General features: G+C 38.5%; 1 long non-coding RNA gene across 2 annotated transcripts in view; it reads right to left on the minus strand.

Moving 5' to 3' along the window:
* The window catches only part of LOC102901262, a 126,275-nt gene that overhangs the window by 92,852 nt on the left and 15,101 nt on the right, over positions 1-18,322 (minus strand). Inside the window, exon 3 of one of the 2 annotated variants that reach the window (XR_006594299.1) lies at positions 10,689-12,521. The exons of the other annotated variant lie outside the window; for it this stretch is intronic. This is a non-coding gene — a long non-coding RNA (uncharacterized LOC102901262). Of the gene's footprint in view, positions 1-10,688; positions 12,522-18,322 lie in introns of those variants that run through there. 2 annotated transcript variants of the gene reach the window in all.

Raw genomic sequence — 18,322 nt, forward strand, 5'->3', positions numbered from 1 at the left:
GTGGCTCAGTCGGTTAAGCGTCTGACTTCAGCTCAGGTCATGATCTCACAGTCTGTGAGTTCGAGCCCCGCGTCAGGCTCTGTGCTGACGGCTCGGAGCCTGGAGCCTGCTTCAGATTCTGTGTCTCCCTCTCTCTCTGCCCCTCCCCTGCTCATGCTCTGTCTCTCTCTGTCTCAAAAATAAATAAAAACATTTAAAATTTTTTTTTAAGTCATGATGTGAGGGGCACATGTGTGGCTCAGTTGGTTAAGTGTCCAACTTCAGCTCAGGTCATGATCTCACGGTTCGTGGGTTCGAGCCCCACATCAGGCTCTGTGCTGACAGCTCAGAGCCTGGAGCCTGCTTCAGATTCTGTCTTTCTATCTTTCTCTGCCCCTCCCCTGCTCATTCTCTCTCTCTCTCTCTCTCTCTCTCTCTCTCTCCCTCCCTCTCTCTCTCTCCCTGTCTTAAAAATAAGTAAACATTTAAGAAAATTAATTTATGTAAATAAACAAACAAATAAAATCATGGATGTGAGCAAAGCCAGAAAATCCACAAACATCAATGTACTTTGTACATGAGTGAGAGTAATGTAATGTGGTAATGTAATTACGGAGTTGTTTTCTTTTTAAAAATATATCCATTCTTGCATTTTGATACAGAAAAGGAAATTGTAGTATTTATTTATAACACTTTCCAAGTATGCTAAGTCAATGAAAAATACTGTAGTTATCAATGCTTCCTTTTTAATGAGCTCTTCCTCAATCAAATCTTGATTTAGCTGTGTATTTATTTAGAACACTCCCCCTTTCATATGCACATGTGTGTTTTTCCAGAGGCCCCAAAAGGTTAACAACTGTTATACATCATTATATACCAACAGTTTGGTCTAATGGATAAGGACTGAGTCAGCAATCTTAATATCTCCCTCTTAGCTCTATGACCCTGGAAAGCCACTTAACATCTATCACCTCGTTTTCTCTTTCAAAATGAATAATAATAATTGTTGAATTAGGAAAATACCTATAAAATATATTAAGAGACTTTAGTGAAAAAATGAGAAATGAATGTAAACTAATATATTATAAAGACCCAGTTCAGCTAGCCCACTTTTCTAATATAATATGTGAAATTATAATTTGATAGAAATGTGTTCTTGGATTACAACTAAATTATTGGCCAGGGAATATAGACTATTAGTATATTAAAACACTTTACTAAATATCAGAACATTTTGACATACATTTTCAATGAGGAACATAGCGTGGACATATAAAGACACGTAATTCTTTCTTTAGCCCCAAATTAGGATCTATACTTATAAAGAAAAAAATTGTTAATTGGTAAAATGACTCCGTCAATTTGTAAATGATAATCTCTAATTAAAGTTTCTGAAGTTTCTTTAAAATGTACAGTAGTAATTCTACTGGTTCACCAATTGTAATGCTACTCTTAACAAAAATCGTGCTTGTTCAACAGTCATTGAAGAAATATTGCAGCAAAGATTAATTAGCATTCTACTGTCTAAAAAGTGTACCTTCAAGCTGTTAAATGAGTGAACAGAGATCTATTATGACTTTAACAAGAACGTTATTCTCCATGGGGATTACTGCTATTAACAGTAGGAAATGTATCATTTAAAGACATTAAAATTAAACGGAAATGTTTCACCCATTTAAATAAAACTCTTGTTCTTTACTTCACAATAAAACTTGCTTTTGCTAGCTTCCTTATTGTAGGAGTTTACGCAAAATTTCCCTGGTAGTGCCATTTCAGATTTATTTTCTATGGGGATAGTGGTAGAGAGGTATTAGTGTAATTTAACAATGTTTACAATCTGATACACGGGGACTCTCTCTATTCCAGCTACAAACATCATTGCTCCTAATGTAGCACTATTAGTCAGCTACTTACTTCACATTTCAACAAATTATTTACATTCAAGGATCTTAGATCCTAAATTTTTTAGCTTTCTTCCCCTGTGTACTAGATTCTATGTAGGGAATTTGACAAAACATAAAATGTATGTGCCAATATAAAAAGAACAAGTGGGGAGAAGAAAATAACCTCTATATTTTAAAATATTGGAAATGATGAAATACCATCTCCAAAAACAAATAGGAAAGTATTGTAATTTATTTTCATTCCCCATACTGGCCAGAGTGCAATGAAATGGACATTTATGTTCACTTCATTTTGGGAAATAAATTGGCCCTTTCTGGAAATCAATTTGGTTATATGAATCAAAAGCCTTATAAATCATCTCACTCTTTGACCCAGTATTAATACTTCTGGGAGTCCATCCTTATGAAGTAATGCAAAATGTTGACTATCCCCAAAGATGTGCCACAATTGCTTATAATAGCAAAATTCTGGAAACAATCTAAAAGCCGAACAAAAGGAATGCTTCCAACCAATTATGGTAATGGAAATAATGGGATATTTTACAGCTATTAAAAATTATGCATACAAATATTTTTAGATGAAAAGCCAAGTGCTTATGATGCAATGTTAAGTGAAAAGGGCAGGATACAAAATTGTACGTGTTCTTTGATCTAAATGGGAATGGAAAGAGCAAAGTGGATTTAAAAAGACCAAAAGGAAATATACCAAAATAACAATTATGGTAGCTTCTAGGTTGGGGAGACCATAGGTAATTTTTTTCTAGTTCTTACTCCTCCTTTTCAGTATTTTCAAAACATTTTGTAATGAGAATGTAGTATTTTCATAAACATAAATTAATGGCTTAGGAACTGAAAGCAAATAACTTTTAGTTTTAAAAACGTTTATTTATTTATTTTTGAGAGAGAGGGGGAGGGAAGGGCAGAGAGAGGAGAGAGAGAATCCCAAGCAGGCTCCGTGCAGTCAGCACACAGCCTGAGGCAGGGCTCGAACTCGCAAACCGTGAGATCATGACTTGAGCCAAAATCAAGAGTGGGACACTTAACTGCCTAAGCCACCCAGGAACCCCAAATGCTACTTTTTTTAAAAAAATGGGGACATGGTCAAATTTTAAAAAGCAAATTACTTAAAAGTATATATAGACTGACCCTATTTTTGTTTTGGTTTTGGTTTTTTAAGTGTATGAAGTAGTCAAGTTCATAGAAATAAAAAGTAGAATGGTAACTACAAGAGGCTGAGGGGCGGGAGAAATGAGTTGTTTAATGGGTATACAGAGCTTCTGTTTTGCAAGATGAAAATGTCTGGGGATCCTTCGCATAACAATGTTAATATACTTAATACAACTGAACTGTACACTTAAAAGTAGTTAAAATGGTAAGTTTTATGTTTTTTACAACAGTTTAAAAATATATGTAATTATATAAAAATGTGTATGTATGTGGGTGTACAGTAGAATAAAATACCATATTGTTAGCAAGAGGTTTCTCAGAAGTATGGAAAAGGGATGGTGAGGAGGGGGCTTTTTTTACTTTAAATACTTCCATGTGGGGCACCTGGGTGGCTCAGTCGGTTATGTGTCCAACTTCGGTTCAGATCATGATCTCGCAGCTTGTGAGTCTGAGGCCCCCATCAGGCTCCGAGCTGACAGCTCAGAGCCTGGAGCCTGCTTTGGATTCTGTGTCTCCCTCTCTCTCTGCACCTCCCCACTCACACTCTGTCTCTGTCTCTCAAAAAGAAACATAAAACATTTTTAAATATTTCCATATAATTCAAATATTTTTAGTGACCAGTATTTCTTTTATACCTTTTTTTTTTTTAACTTTAGGGTAGGACCTAGATCCATTTATGGTTTCTTGATCCTAATTGCTAAAACTTTCAATGAAAGAGTAACAAGCTAAGTCACTTGTATCCAATTCAGCAGTCAATAGAAGTATGCAGCCTGCAGATCAAAGCAGGATTGAAAAACACTTAGACACGTGTATCATTTCCCTAAGAAGTTACCTGAACTTCCACATCAACTTTTCAATGTCAATGTGTTAGGTAGTTAAAGAAAAGATTATTGTATTTAGAGGAAAGAATGTAAAAGATGAAAAATATCAAACTGCTTACAAAGTTATTGATCAGTTCACATTCAAGTATAAGAATAAAAATTGAATTGGACAAATGCTAAGTACTTACCAAAATTACCTACATAATTTCAAAAATTCATAAAGTGAACTAATTAATCAATAGCGGAAATACAACCATTTGTAATCAAAATGTATATTTCCATTGAGTATGGCTGTTTTATTTACAGCACCAAGCAGCACATTAACAGATACAGAGAAGAATCCATGCATCGGGCTTGGTGACCATATCTCACCTGCTCAGAATTATGACAATCACTGTCTGAACTCTCTGGACATACTAACCAAGAATATTCATTCATTCATTCACTTATTCAACAAAACTTTACTGAGCAGCTACCGCTGTGCCAGATACCGTGTGAGTCTAAAACAACAAGAGTATCAGTTTTAAAATATTTCACGAGGATGCCTGGCTGGCTTAGTCAGTAGACAGTGTGACTCTACATCTCGGGGTTGTAAGTTTGAGCCCCACGTTGGGTGTAGAGATTGCTTAAAAATAAACTCTTTAGGGGCGCTTGGGTGGCGCAGTCAGTTAAGTGTCTGACTTCGGCTCAGGTCATGATCTCGCGGTCCATGGGTTCGAGCCCTGCATCGGGCTCTGTGCTGACAGCTCAGAGTCTGGAGCCTGCTTCAGATTCTGTGTCTCTGTCTCCCTCTGCCCCTCCCATGTTCATGCTCTCTCTCTCTCTCTCTCTCAAAAATGAATAAACTTTAGGGGCGCCTGGGTGGCGCAGTCGGTTAAGCGTCCGACTTCAGCCAGGTCACGATCTCGCGGTCCGTGAGTTCGAGCCCTGCGTCAGGCTCTGGGCTGATGGCTCAGAGCCTGGAGCCTGTTTCCGATTCTGTGTCTCCCTCTCTCTCTGCCCCTCCCCCGTTCATGCTCTGTCTCTCTCTGTCCCAAAAATAAATAAACGTTGAAAAAAAAATTAAAAAAAAATGAATAAACTTTAAAAAAATAAAATAAAGTCTTTAAAAAAATAAAATATTTCCTGGGGGGAAAAATACATTTCCTAGGTACCACCTATGTATTTAGCACTGTGCTAAGTATGTGGTGATTGTTATAAAGGAATGTAGACAGGTAATTATCATCTCTAAACAACCAGCATTTATTTAAGAGAAATGTATTTATTTATTTATTTATTTATTTATTTATTTATTTATTTATTTATAGAGAGAGAGCACAAGCAGAGAAGAGGGGCAGAGGGATCTCAAGCAGGCTCCATGCTCAGTTGTAGAGCCCTACACAGGACTTGATCCCACAACACCAGGATCTGGTGCCAGGACCAGGACCTGAGCCAAAATAAAGAGTCACACACTCAACTGACTGAGCCACTCAGGTGCCCCTAAACAATCAGCAGTTAAAATAGAACTTTAGGGGTGCCTGGGTGGCTCAGTCAGTTAAGCGTCCAACTTCAGCTCAGGTCATGATCTCATAGTTCCTGAGTTTGAGCCCCACATCAGGCTCTGTGCTAACAGCTCAGAGCCTGGAGCCTGCTTCAGATTCTGTGTCTCCCTCTCTCTCTGCCTCTCCCCTGCTTGTTCTCTGTCTCTCTCTCTCTCAAAAATAAACATTAAACAAAAAATTTTAAAAAGAACTTTAGAATTAGAAAGAATATTTTAGCAGTAATTTCTTACTTTTTTGGAGTGAATATTTTTTAATGAACTGATAATTTTATTAGACAGTATTCCAAGTATTCCTTACTTGGTGGAAAAAAAAAAAATCTGCAACCACATATGAGTTTCCTGATTTTATTTTAAAATGTTAGAAGTTCATGAAATCCAAAAGTCTAGAAATCATTGTCCTAGAGGTCAGCTAGGAAAAAAGCATATTTTTAATCCCAAAAGCAATTGAATGGTCTCTAAGTAATAGAATGGTGAAATTGGGGCAATTTAACGGTGACAGATTAGAGGCTCATCATTTGTTGACATCTACTTGATAATTTTAGGAGAAGTAATTTAATAAAATGTATAAAAATACACAAAAAGAAGAAACTGTTACACAGAGTAATTTAACATAGAAACTATCAAATACAAATGGTCCAAACTATTTCCAAACACACACACATCCGTGCAACTCAGCAACAATAAGGTTAGTGTGTGTGTGCCAAACTGAGATATCAGGATCAACTTAACACACATTATGCACATCTGTTTCCCTCTATTTTTCACGAAACTTAAGGAAAAGAGTAAGTTTGGAAGTGTTGCCTCTAATTTTTCCAAGCCATTAAGATGCATTATTATTTATTTAACATTTTTGTAAACGGAGTTAGTAGTACCTCAGTTTTAAATCTGGATCATGACATTGGCCCAAGTATAATTTGTCACTGCCTTGGCTTTCTCAGAGTATACGATAAGAGAAAAAGTAAAGACTGATAAACCCTGTAATGTGTTCTGTGTATGTGTACCAAGAACAGTTCTACAAATCACGGGATGAATCACTGGATTGCAGGAGATGGCGTCTGCCAAGCATTTTTAAAGCCAGCATTTCTATAGCTCCCTTTGTTCCTCCCTTGCCGTAGGGCAGATGTCTCACACAGTTTAGAACATCAAATAGTAGCTAACCATCAGGACTCAATAATTTGACTGTCAAATTGATAGCTTCATTTTTATTTCTCTTCTGAAATATGTTTTGTTACCTCTGATTTTCTTCTTGTATCATTTTTCTTCTGTGAAGCTGCTCTTTTAATTTTTTTTTTTTTTCTTTATACAAGACTCATCAAGCTACCTGCTCTGGGCTTTGTGATTATCTCTTGAACACATTTCTTTGCAATATGAATTTCTGGACATGATATAAGTTATATGATCCCAGCCTTGATCTTCAAGGAACTTTCCAGTGAGCTGTACTTGTGGTTTCTTGAGGGAACCTGCCTGGAAAGTACCAACATCTGCCCATTAGAATCAAGCCTTTGTCCTCACCAGTAGTTCAGAACCCAGATGACATTGGAATCGTCTTCTTCCTTTACTTCTTTAATGTTTATTTATTTTGAGAGAGAGAGAAAGAGAGAGAGAACAAGCAGGGGAGGGGAAGAGAGAGGAGAAAGAGAGAATCCCAAATAGGCTTCGTGTTGTCAGCACAGAGCCTAATTCAGGGCTGGATCCTACAAGCCACGAGATCATGACCTGAGCAGAAGTTGAACACTTAACTGACTGAACCACCCAGGTACCCTTAGAATCACCTTCTTAATCAGCTTCTTAAACGTATGGAAGTCCAATCTCAGCCCAGTTCATTAAAATCAGAAATGTGGGGGATGGCACCCAAGTATTTCCTAACTTTCTCTGCTTTGCAGCCAGATCTGCGAACCACTTATAGGAGGTGGAAATCAACTATTTCTTGGTGACCTGTCTTTATTTCTTTATATGTCTGTCTCCGCTAATAGACTATGAACTCCTTGAGGATAGCATCTGGCAAACCAGGTTTTCAATAATTTCATTAAAAATGAAAATCCACATTCCTTTCCATGTTTTTCATGGCCTGGTATAATCTTTTCCCTGCCTGTCCACCTCACATCTCCTCTTGCTCCCAAGTTTCTTGCAAACATGCCAAATTTATTACTACCTACAGGCCTTTGCATTCACTGTGCCCTCGACTAGAAACACTCTTCTCCCAGTCCTTTATTCCTCTGGCTCTTTGTCATCATAGAAATATCTTTTCTGTTCTTAGAAAGTTCTTTCCAGCGGCGCCTGGGGGCTCAATCGGTTAAACGTCCAACTTCAGCTCATATCATAACCTCTCAGTTCGTGAGTTGAAGCCCCGTGTGAGGCTATGTGCTGACCACTCAGAACCTGAAACCTGCTTCAGATTCTGTGTCTCCCTCTCTCTCTACCCTCCTCTGCTCACACACACACAAACATACTCTCTTTCTCTCTCTCTCTCTCTCTCAAATAAACATTTTAAAAAAAATTTTTTAAAGAAAATTATTCTCAGCCTATATAAAATGACTACTCCCTCTGCAGTTTCCATCACCTCCCACTGTCTTACTTCCTTCATGGAACTTACCTCTATCAAAAGTTAACTTTCTAATTTATTATGTACTTATTTATCATCTGTTTCCACCCAGCCATTCCCCACACCCTCACACTAGGTTGAAAATTCTAAGGAGTTAGGATGTTGACTTTGCCATTACATTGCTAGGGCTTACGTATTATGCCTTATATTTTGGAATGAACATTGAATAAGCATATGAATGAATGAAAGCATCACCCCAGCAGACTGTTCAAAAGCTCAAGACCTCTTGGCCTATAATTTAGTAACATCTTTTTGATGTGACTTTCTTATCACTAGATCTCCCTTTGAGTAAGTGTCAATAAATGCACCGTCCCATTTTTACAGTTATTTAATGTTGCTTTTAATTCATTGCACTGGATTTTTTTTCTATAACTTACAACTTCTTTTGCCCAGACCAACTGGTATTTCCTTATGTCAACAATTTTTAAAAGTACCAAGAAACATGGACACCTGAGTGGCTCAGTTGGTTAAGCATCCGTCTGACTTTGGCCCAGATCATGATCTCACGGTCATGAGTTCCAGCTCCCTGATTTGGATCCTCTCTCTCCTCTCTCTCTGCCCCTCACCCACATTCTCTCTCTCTCTCTCTCTCAAAATTGAACATTTAAAAAAAGTACCAAGAGGGGCACCTGGGTGGCGCAATTGGGCATCCGACTTCAGTTCAGATCACGTTCTCATGGATTGTGAGTTCAAGCCCCACATCGGGCTCTGTGCCGACAGCTCAGAGGCTGGAGCCTGCTTCAGATTCTGTGTCTCCCACTCTCTGTACCCCTCCCCCACTCACACTCTGTCTCTCTCTCTCTCTCTCTCTCTCAAAAATAAAGATTAAAAAAAAATTTTTTTTGAAGTACCAAGAAACAGAATATGAAAATCATACACCACCCTGCTGTAGCTTATTAAGATTTGGAGGCTGATAAGTTATGATTATTCAGTGTTGTATTATATTCAAGCAAGTCATTAGCATCTTTCTAGAATGGCCTTTAGTTCATTGTCTTAAAACTAGAAAATATCCTAACTCTTGTAAATTTATGTATTAAATATATATCATATATAACTATACATTTATAATTTACATAACTTATACATAAATATATGTAACATATTTACTATATAAAATAATATATATTTAAAATACATCAAAATAAATAAGTTTTTATATATTAAAACTTGAATTGGGGCGCCTGGATGGCTTAGTCAGTTAAGTGTCCGACTTTGGCTTAGGTCATGTTCTCATAGTTCGTGAGTTTGAGCTCTGCACATGGGGCTCTGCACTGACAGCTCAGAGCCTAGAGCCTGCCTCAGCTTCTGTGTCTCCCTCTCTCTCTGGCCCTCCCCCACTTGTGTTGTCTCTCTGTCTCTCTCTTTCTCTCTTTCTCTCTCTCTCTCTCCCCCCTCCCAAAAGTAAATAAACATTTTTTTAAATAAGTAAACATTTGTTTTTTACTTGAATTAGATTATATTTTCAGAGTGCCTGGGTGTTTCAGTCAGTTGAGCGACCAACTCTTGATGTTGGCTCAGGTTATGATCCCAGGGTCGTGGGATCGAGCTCCAAGTTGAGCCTTGCGTCAACCCCTGCATCAAGCCCTGCATTGTGCTCCATGTGGAGCATGGAGCCTGGTTGAGATTCTCTCTCTCTCTCTCTCTCCCTCTGCCCCTCTCCCCTGCTCAAGTGCATGCTCTCTGTCTCTGTCTCTGTCTAAAATTTTTTTAAAGAATTTTTAAAAAGTTAATATATTTTCATTTCCTTTTAACATGTTTGAAGGTTTAAAATTTTTTTTATTTTAAGGTCAATAGACTTTACAAAAGGATCAATTTCTAATTCTGTAAAGAAATTTAGTGTGGAAAAGAGTTAAAATTCAGAAATTAATTTTATAGAGAAAAGAATCTATTCCATAAAGTCAAGTTCAGCTAAATGGCTCATATAAGAATCAGGATAAGAAAAATACCAGGGGTGCCTAGATGGCTCAGTCAGTTGAGCATCCGACTTCAGCTTAGGTCATGATCTCACGGTCTGTGAGTGAGTTTGAGCCCCACATCAGGCTTGCTGCTGTCAGCAAAAAGATCGTCTTCAGATCCTGTCCCCTTCTCTGCCCCTGCCTCACTGGTGCTCTCTCTCTCTCTCTCTCTCTCTCTCTCTCTCTCAAAAATAAATAAACATTAAAAAAAGAAAAAATACAAAGCAAGAGATAATCAAGATTAAATGTATTATATCATGTGATATCTACTACTGTTTACTACCCTGTAATCTAATATTCAACTTTTTTTTTTCAAGTTGCTTATATTACATCTAGATACTCTTGGATCATACACATCATCCCTGATCAAATGATCATGGAGAGCCTTGCTTGATATAATGGAATTCAAATTTTACCTTAGGAGCAATGCAGTGCCACTGAAGGGTTCCTAAGCAAGAAGAAATACTATAATTTCTGTGGATTGGGAGCTGTGGAAATTTCATTCGGCAGGATGGAGACTGGAATTGAAAGGAAAAGAGCTAAAGGCAGGGAATCCTAAATGGGAACTATCAACCTGGAATTGGATAGTGAACACGAGAAAGAAACAGATTCAAGAGACACCTAAGGAGGTAAAACAGAAAGTTATCATTGCTACCTATTATATATTATCCCCTTTTATTTACACTTTTTGTGCCTTTTACATGTGGGGATTGGGTTCAAAATTTAGGAATTAAAGTTATTTCACATGAAAGACTGATGGAGGTGATAGCTTGTTCCCTATTCTTCCCCAAATCCTAGAGGAGCTACAGAAGCAAAGCTACAACAGACTCACAGAACACTGGTTAAATACAGCATTAGAATATCTGACGAGTTATTTCTCTTGTCCCTTCTACAATTCGTAATACATAACTTGTACACAAAAGTAATACATAAAATTGACAAACACCAATACCGTCTGTTTGCACACCTGAAGGACTACAGCGGCAGCCTCCTAAGGCTGTGCTGCAAAGGATACAATGATCTGGAATAGTCCGCGGAGCTGATTTTCTTTCCTAACCATGTCTGCATGTCCAAATTCAAAATATATTCCCCAGCTCCTTTCATCTGCCATCTCTCCTTGCAGCTATCTCAGATCCCAGAATCGAAAAGGAACAAATCTTTTCCTCTTCAGAATGCCCATATGCATTTTACGACACTTCACGTTCTACTTTGGGTAAAGGTCTTACCTCTACTCCAGTAGACTATAAGCTCCTTGTAACCAAGGTGCTTGTCATTTCTTCTTTAATTTACCCAAGTACTAGCATAGTGCCCAGCACATAACAGAAATTCCATAAATATCTGTCAAATAAATAAATCAATAGCCCTTTCCAGCTGCTCTTCCCACCCCTGCCTTGTTTCACCTGGATCAATAACAATGGCAATGCTGTCGGAGATCAAAGGCTCATGAGACTTTCTGAATTATAGGTTCAGGGAACAAGGTTCCCTGGAAACTTTGCAGAAACTAGACCAGATATTTTACTTAAACCACATATTTAAACTTTGACTTATAATCTCTCTGACAACAACTCCAACTGAATTTTTTAATGTAAAAATCCTAACCCCAAGTTTCTTCTAGAATTTGATTATCCCTGCATATCAAACTGTATACAAGAAAATGTCTCAAGCTAGCCAGATTGGGGTGCCTGTATTGAAACCCAAGACAGTATTAATAACATCAAAATAAATTTTGAGCTTCCTACTCATAAGTAGTTTTCTGGAGAGATCAATTTCCAGAAAAGAAAACAATCAGTTGAAATCTCAAAGGAGGAAATGTTAAGTCCCTTAAAAAAAAAAAAAAAGACAACTGTTAAATATGATTCAAATCCACCCACCTGGCAGCCATGGTACCTTTCAAATGTTTGAACTGCTTCAGTAGGAAACCAGCCAAAGTTCTGTCCATGAAGGCATAGAATACACCTATCTTTTTAATTCCCTTCATATTGTTTGGAATGCTGCAATCTTTTCAGTATTGTGAATACTCAGTAGGCTTGGTACTGGGTCAGAGATGTATTTGGCTTCTGTGGTTTTAGGAGAAAGGAGTTGAAGCTCCTGATGCCCCAGAATGTTTGGATTTCTGGCTAAATCATGCCCAGTTGTAGTAAATAACAATGATAAAATAAGGCTACTTTAAATTTTTTTCATAATGAGAAATGTAGGGGTAAAATGGCATGATACCTGGGATATGCTTTAGAATATTTCAGCAAAGGGGGAAAAAGAGATGATGGATGAAGAAAATGACAAAATCAATATAGTCATTTAATTTGGGTAGTGAGTACATGGGGGGTTCGTTATACCATCTCTGTACATTTGTGTATGCTTGAGGGTTTTTTTTCTTTTTTAAGTGTTACATTATTGCAAAAACAACTTCAGATTAAAAACAGCAATCCAGACAAATAGTGCCCAAAGTTCTGAATCGTTCTTGAAAACTGCAGGGTGTATTCCATCTTGGTCCATCCATCTCAGTTTAGCTCTAGACTCATGTCCTTAAAGTTGGTGTCTCAGTTTTTATTTCATCTGTTTAATGAAAACAAAAATGCTTTCAGAGAGTCAAATGGATCTGTGGCCCAGACACTGAAAAACAGCCAGAAATTTCAGGATGTCTCTTCATATCTGTTGAGTTTCTGGGGACACAGTATCTTCTTTGTACAGGTAGTTTGCCTTCTGCTTATGGTGGACTTAATGTTGCTTTTGCTATCTGACATCTACTCTGCTTCCTATGACAACAACTCTTCAATTCCCATTTAGGGATCTACTCCAGCCCCATTCCGAAGAAGCAGATTCTATCTCTGGATTTCAGGATAGAGTTTAAGCCCAAGACTAAATCGATCAGAGCATCCCATTCCCCCAGCCACTGACTGGTTCCTAAATAGGCCCATGACCTAAATCAGGCCAATTCCGGCTAAGGAGGTTTAGGTCTTAGACTCCGGTTTGTGCTGTGGGAAAGTGAACTCTCTTTGTCACTGGCTTTGTTACTGGATTGATGTGTTCTTGCAGTTGCTTGAAGCCATCTTATATAGCTTGGCAATGAACTGAGTACAGCAGAACGTAAGCCATATATCCACTGGAGGGGAAAGGAAGAGACGTTCTAATGATACCACGTGAGCCTGGACCAGCTGTCCTTGAAGACTGTCCCTGGCCTCTCAGGTGAGTCAAGAAGTTACCTGAAGAGCTCTAACACATAGCATAATCACTCTCTTTTGTAATTAAGCCACAATAGTATAGTCAGATGGCTTGACAGCATAGCACTTTGTAAAGTCTGCACTCCAAAGGAAGATGCATAAGCTTAGAGCATAATTCTTACCAAAATACCTGAATGAGTTCTGAGAATGTGGCATCAGGGTCACCGAATTCCATCATTATTCAACCAATATAGCACGCCTACTCTGTGACTGTGCTAGGTGCCAATTCCAGCAAGGTCAGGGCAGCTCGGTGATGGAAAATAAATGCAGTCCCTGAATGTTCCTATTTACTCAGTGACATATCTAGCTCTGTTTGAGATTTGAAGTTTATTTATTTATTTTGAGAGAGAGAGAGAGAGAGAGAGAGAGAGAGAGCAGGGGAGGGGCAGAAAGAGAAAGAGAGAGAGAATCCCAAGCAGGCTCTGTGCTGCCAGCGCAGAGCCCAACACAGGGCTTGAAATCAGGAACTGTGAGATCATCCCCTGAGCAGAAATCAAGAGTGGGACGCTTAACCAACTGAGCCACCCATGCACGACTGTCTGAAATTTTTATAACAAATAAATTTAAGAACATTTCAGTAACATAACGGTTACTGGCCCAACTCCCTCCTGGATGATTGGGGGTCCAAATGACACACCTAGGCTGGGGTTAGAAGAACAGAGGTGAGTATTTGTTTAAGGCTTCCTTTAGCCCCTGAGCCTAGAACAAGGAAGATCCCAACAATAACTTCCAGTAAGAAAGCTGAGTCCAAAAAACCCAATCGCACCTAAGCAATAATATGAGGGGAATGGGCACAGCGAGACAAAAGCAAGTGGGAGCCAATGGACAGTTCCGAAGCAACTGGCTGGAACACAAGATGGAAGAAGTTGAAGAATCTCTGAGACCCAGGTTAGTACACCTTCAATCCATACCTGAGAAAGAACTATAAAGTTGCCAATATATTTCAGACAAACAGTAGAAAAATATTGTAGAATCATCATTATTTTTATTACTTTTCTGGAAGAAATTCACTTGTCTAAATGAAAACCAAAGGGCACCAGGAAGAGAAGGAGAACCCATGGATTTCCCATCCTGTTACATGTTTTTGCTTATTTAGGCCATGAGATGGAAATGGTAAATTAGCAATCAACATCCACTACAACTCCCCTTGGGGGTGCCTTCCAGTACTGCAGAGACTAGAAAGCTCACATTCCCTTGCAGCAAGAGTTCTGAAATCGGAATCCACCAAGAAGATGTACTCACATGAGATCTTGAGATCTGGAAGGTGGGAAAGAGGTGGGACCAATCACCCTGCTATTCTTTCTCTTGCTGCTCGCAGGTAGGGCTGGGGAGGAGACATATTGGATTTTTCCACAGCAAAATTCCAGCATCCAGTCACTAGTTTTGTTGAGGCTACTGTGGTGGGCTTTTGGATCCATAGTTCTATGGCAGCCTCCTGATTCCTGGCCTTCCTGATCAAGTAGCAGCTAACACTTCAGGCTAGTTCCGCAGTACTGTTCTGGGAGTCGCTCCTGCAGACTCTGAGAACACTGAGCTCATAACTCCAATTGTATAAAGACAAAATTCTCTATATTTAAATCTCTTCTTACAAGAGGTAAAATGGAATGGTCTCTCCTTCCTGAAACTGAACCATGAAACATTCTACTTCCTAAAGCATTCAAGATTTGTGATGATACGCAAGTCAAGCCAAAGATGAGTCCCACTTACAAGGTGGTATCATTTGGGCAAACAAGATAGTGCCTACAAAATAAAAAGCATTGGGGTGTATGCAAATGAGCGGAGCAGCTGAACACACAAATTGCAGAAGCAGCTGATGCAAGACTGTGTCTCACTATCTTTGTCCTCAGGTAGAAGGGTTTCCATGGGGCACACTTCCATAATGTCAACCCATCCGTTTACCAGTATTAGCCAAGTTAATGAAGTCACCAGTACTCACTTGTTGTCATTTCCCCATTGTAGGCACTTAGGCCCAATGTGAAACATTAATAAATTGAATAGGTCACCAAATACAGTGCTCTGGTCAAGATGGAGCTGTTTGTAAAAGGTTATGAATCAGATTAAAATCCTCATTTGTCACAGAGCCAGGGAAGTAATACTCTTCTCTGAGTCCCAGATCCCTCCACACTTTCCACAAAACTATTATATAAACCCAGATTACAAGATTATTAGAAAGCGTTACCAATTAGAGTATGCACATCACTACCTGTTTCTCTCATTAAAAGGACACCAAAGAACAATAACCATGAAATGCCATCCTGAGAAAAGCATGGGTTTGGGAGTGAATCTCACAGTTGAATTTGGCATTCTGCAATGGCCCCGGAGGGGAGGTGATTCAGCTTAAGTGTGGTATTTGTGAAGATCTGATTCAAAACCTCTGCTATTTTTCAGCACTGCAATTAGAAGGCAGCGGTTCTCCCTGCCCCCTCCCCACCCCACCCCCCCCATGGAGTCAGGGTCGGAGCTCCAGCTCTACTGTGTTTAGCACAGCCTCAGGTCACAGACCCCACAAAGACCCTGCAGAACTTCCAAAGTGACTGTGGCAAATTCCAAATGCAAGACTGACTTGCAAGCTACAGTGTTCTTTGAAAAACTGAAAACCAGAGAAAGTTCAGAGAAACAGGGTATTGCTATGATTGTTTATTGTTTGTGAATCATTTTTTTAAATGCCTTTTGCACTTGGAGGAAACTGTAGAGATACCATCCCAGTTGCATTTTCCCTGATTGATATATGAACATTTTAGTCATTACGCATATGCTAATAATACAAATACTGTAATTTATATCTTTTGTTAAGGTGAGTGTATCTACTTTTCATTCATGAGAATCCTAGGAAAAGAACTGTTACGAAAGAGAAACTCTCCACTTTAATCACTGAAAGCTAATGAGGTAGCCTGCATTCCTATTCCTTAGCTCCTCTGAATGTCTATCCCCTTATTAACATCTCTGCTTTATTACAATAACTGTTTCATATACCATTTCTGTAATAAGGGAGCACGGCAACTGAGCCTAAATGCGTATTCTGCAGCTCTGTGTATGTGTTTCCCAAAAACCGTAATTACTAACCAAGTTATAAAGATTTAAGCAAGAAATTTAAAATGTAAGCAAGACTTAGGAATAAAGAGCTACCAAAAACAAAACAAAGGGTACATTTTATCATAAAGTGCCATGGACGATTTTGAGCACTTTAGAATATATTGTTCCACTGCTATAAAATTAATTCTTGAGGAATGTATGTGCAAAATGTGTACACGCACACAGTACCAATATGTGCAGATACAGTCAAATTAGAGTGTTTTAAACAATATAAAAACTTGGTGAGTGTACTTTTATGAATCTTAACAAGCTTACAAAGGAGGGAACAGCCTAATAAACACGAAACGTTCACAATTCTGTCTGTTTTGAAATTTAAAAAAAAAAAAAAAAAGAGCATGGAGTTGACATCACTGTTTGTCACCTAATCTGTGTGTCAGACCTTGCAAGTGGTTCTGCAGTTGCCACACAGTGGGGGCCTCCAGGCCTGTTAGATATCCGATTCCTGCGCTCTGCAACATATCTAACTCCTGCACTCAGAGGGGCTCAGGGTCATTCTTAGGTCATGGTGGTTAAAGATGGCTGTCAATTCACTGCTTGGGCTAGGTTTCAAAACTCCTTTATCTCTGTTGTATTGATGATTCCTAGTGATAGCTTAGGAAATTAACCACACATCCATATGCATCTTAATGGCGTGTTTTGTAGCACCAAAGTGACTGTATTAAAAGCTCAGTGTGCTGTATTTGAAACAGTCTGTCACCCTCTGAAAGCTAAGAACTGGAACAAATATACTTTTATCTGAATAAACAGTTATGGCTCTATGCTGCCTTGCAAATTTTAAAAAGGAGGGTTGTAATAAAACAAGTTTAAACTAGCTGATCCTGCCTTTTCTCAGTGCAAAAGTAATTATTATTCAGTCAAAAAATATGCAGTGAAAAAGAGTAATTGCATAAGAAGATATTATAATCCTGAGACTATCCACCTGGTGTTTTTATTTTGATGAATACTCTTTTGGATCCCTATGACTGTGCAACTTAATGTTTGTCACAATTCTCTACGGCTAAGGAGAAAGACAAGCCTTAATTGTAAATTTGCACATGCTTTATTGCCAATGCAATGGCATGAACACATTTAACAGGACTGCCATTCCATTTAATTACTCTGATTTTGACATGGACCTACCACGTATAAAATTGATGGCATGAATTACAAGCACCATAAAAAATCACTGCTTTCTCTTCAAGGGGTGAATGTTAAGGTATTCCTCCATATTCTCTACAGCTATCTGCATTAGGTGAAGAAAAAATAAAGCATGGTAATAGGATAGCCATCCTCAAATTGCTTCCTTCCAAGCTGAGTTATGCTTGTGACATGACAATGATGCATGGTCTTTTTTTTTTTTTTTTTTTTTTTTTTAGCTTACCTGGGTAAGATCTATGACATCTAAAGAAAAATAAATAAACAAATAGGCAAGCGGACAAAAATAGAGAAGAGCCTTCTGCCAAATTAATCCTGTGTTTCATCTCTATTATAGTTGCCATTTTCTTAGCTTTTTCTCGGCAATATTTGATGGTACTCGTTACACTTTTGCCTGAAACAGGTGAAAAAAAGCTCAGGAACTGGAACTGCTCAAGATCTGTGTGGACGGAAAAAAAAAAAAAAAAAAAAAAAGGATCTGTGCAGACGGAGATGGGGTATGGCAGGGCGATGGTAACAGTCATTGCCAGAAATCTAAAACTGACAGTAAGAGGAAGTTGGCAGCTAATTCTATTCAAGGGAGAGAGTGGTGGTGTGGCACCTGGCATTCTGGCGTGTATAGCCAAAGGGAAAGGTGTCAGTTATTGGCTGGAGGGGCATATAAAGTGCTGGCTTTGTCTTCCATAAGTTGAGGGAAGAGCTTTAGTAGCACATCAATGTTTTATGTAGTCACTTTAAACTGTCTGCTACTTGAGTTCATTTTCTACATTCTTGTTTATGACTCACTAAAAAAAGAAGCTAGTGTCTTCTTAAAATGTTTCCATAAGCCTCCCGCCACTGCCCATGGGAAAAAAATCTAAATTTCTAAATACATCTATAAATCGATTATCCACATAGATGATGAATCAA

The sequence above is a fragment of the Felis catus genome, chromosome A2, assembly GCF_018350175.1.
Source record: "Felis catus isolate Fca126 chromosome A2, F.catus_Fca126_mat1.0, whole genome shotgun sequence".
Lineage (NCBI taxonomy): Eukaryota > Metazoa > Chordata > Mammalia > Carnivora > Felidae > Felis > Felis catus.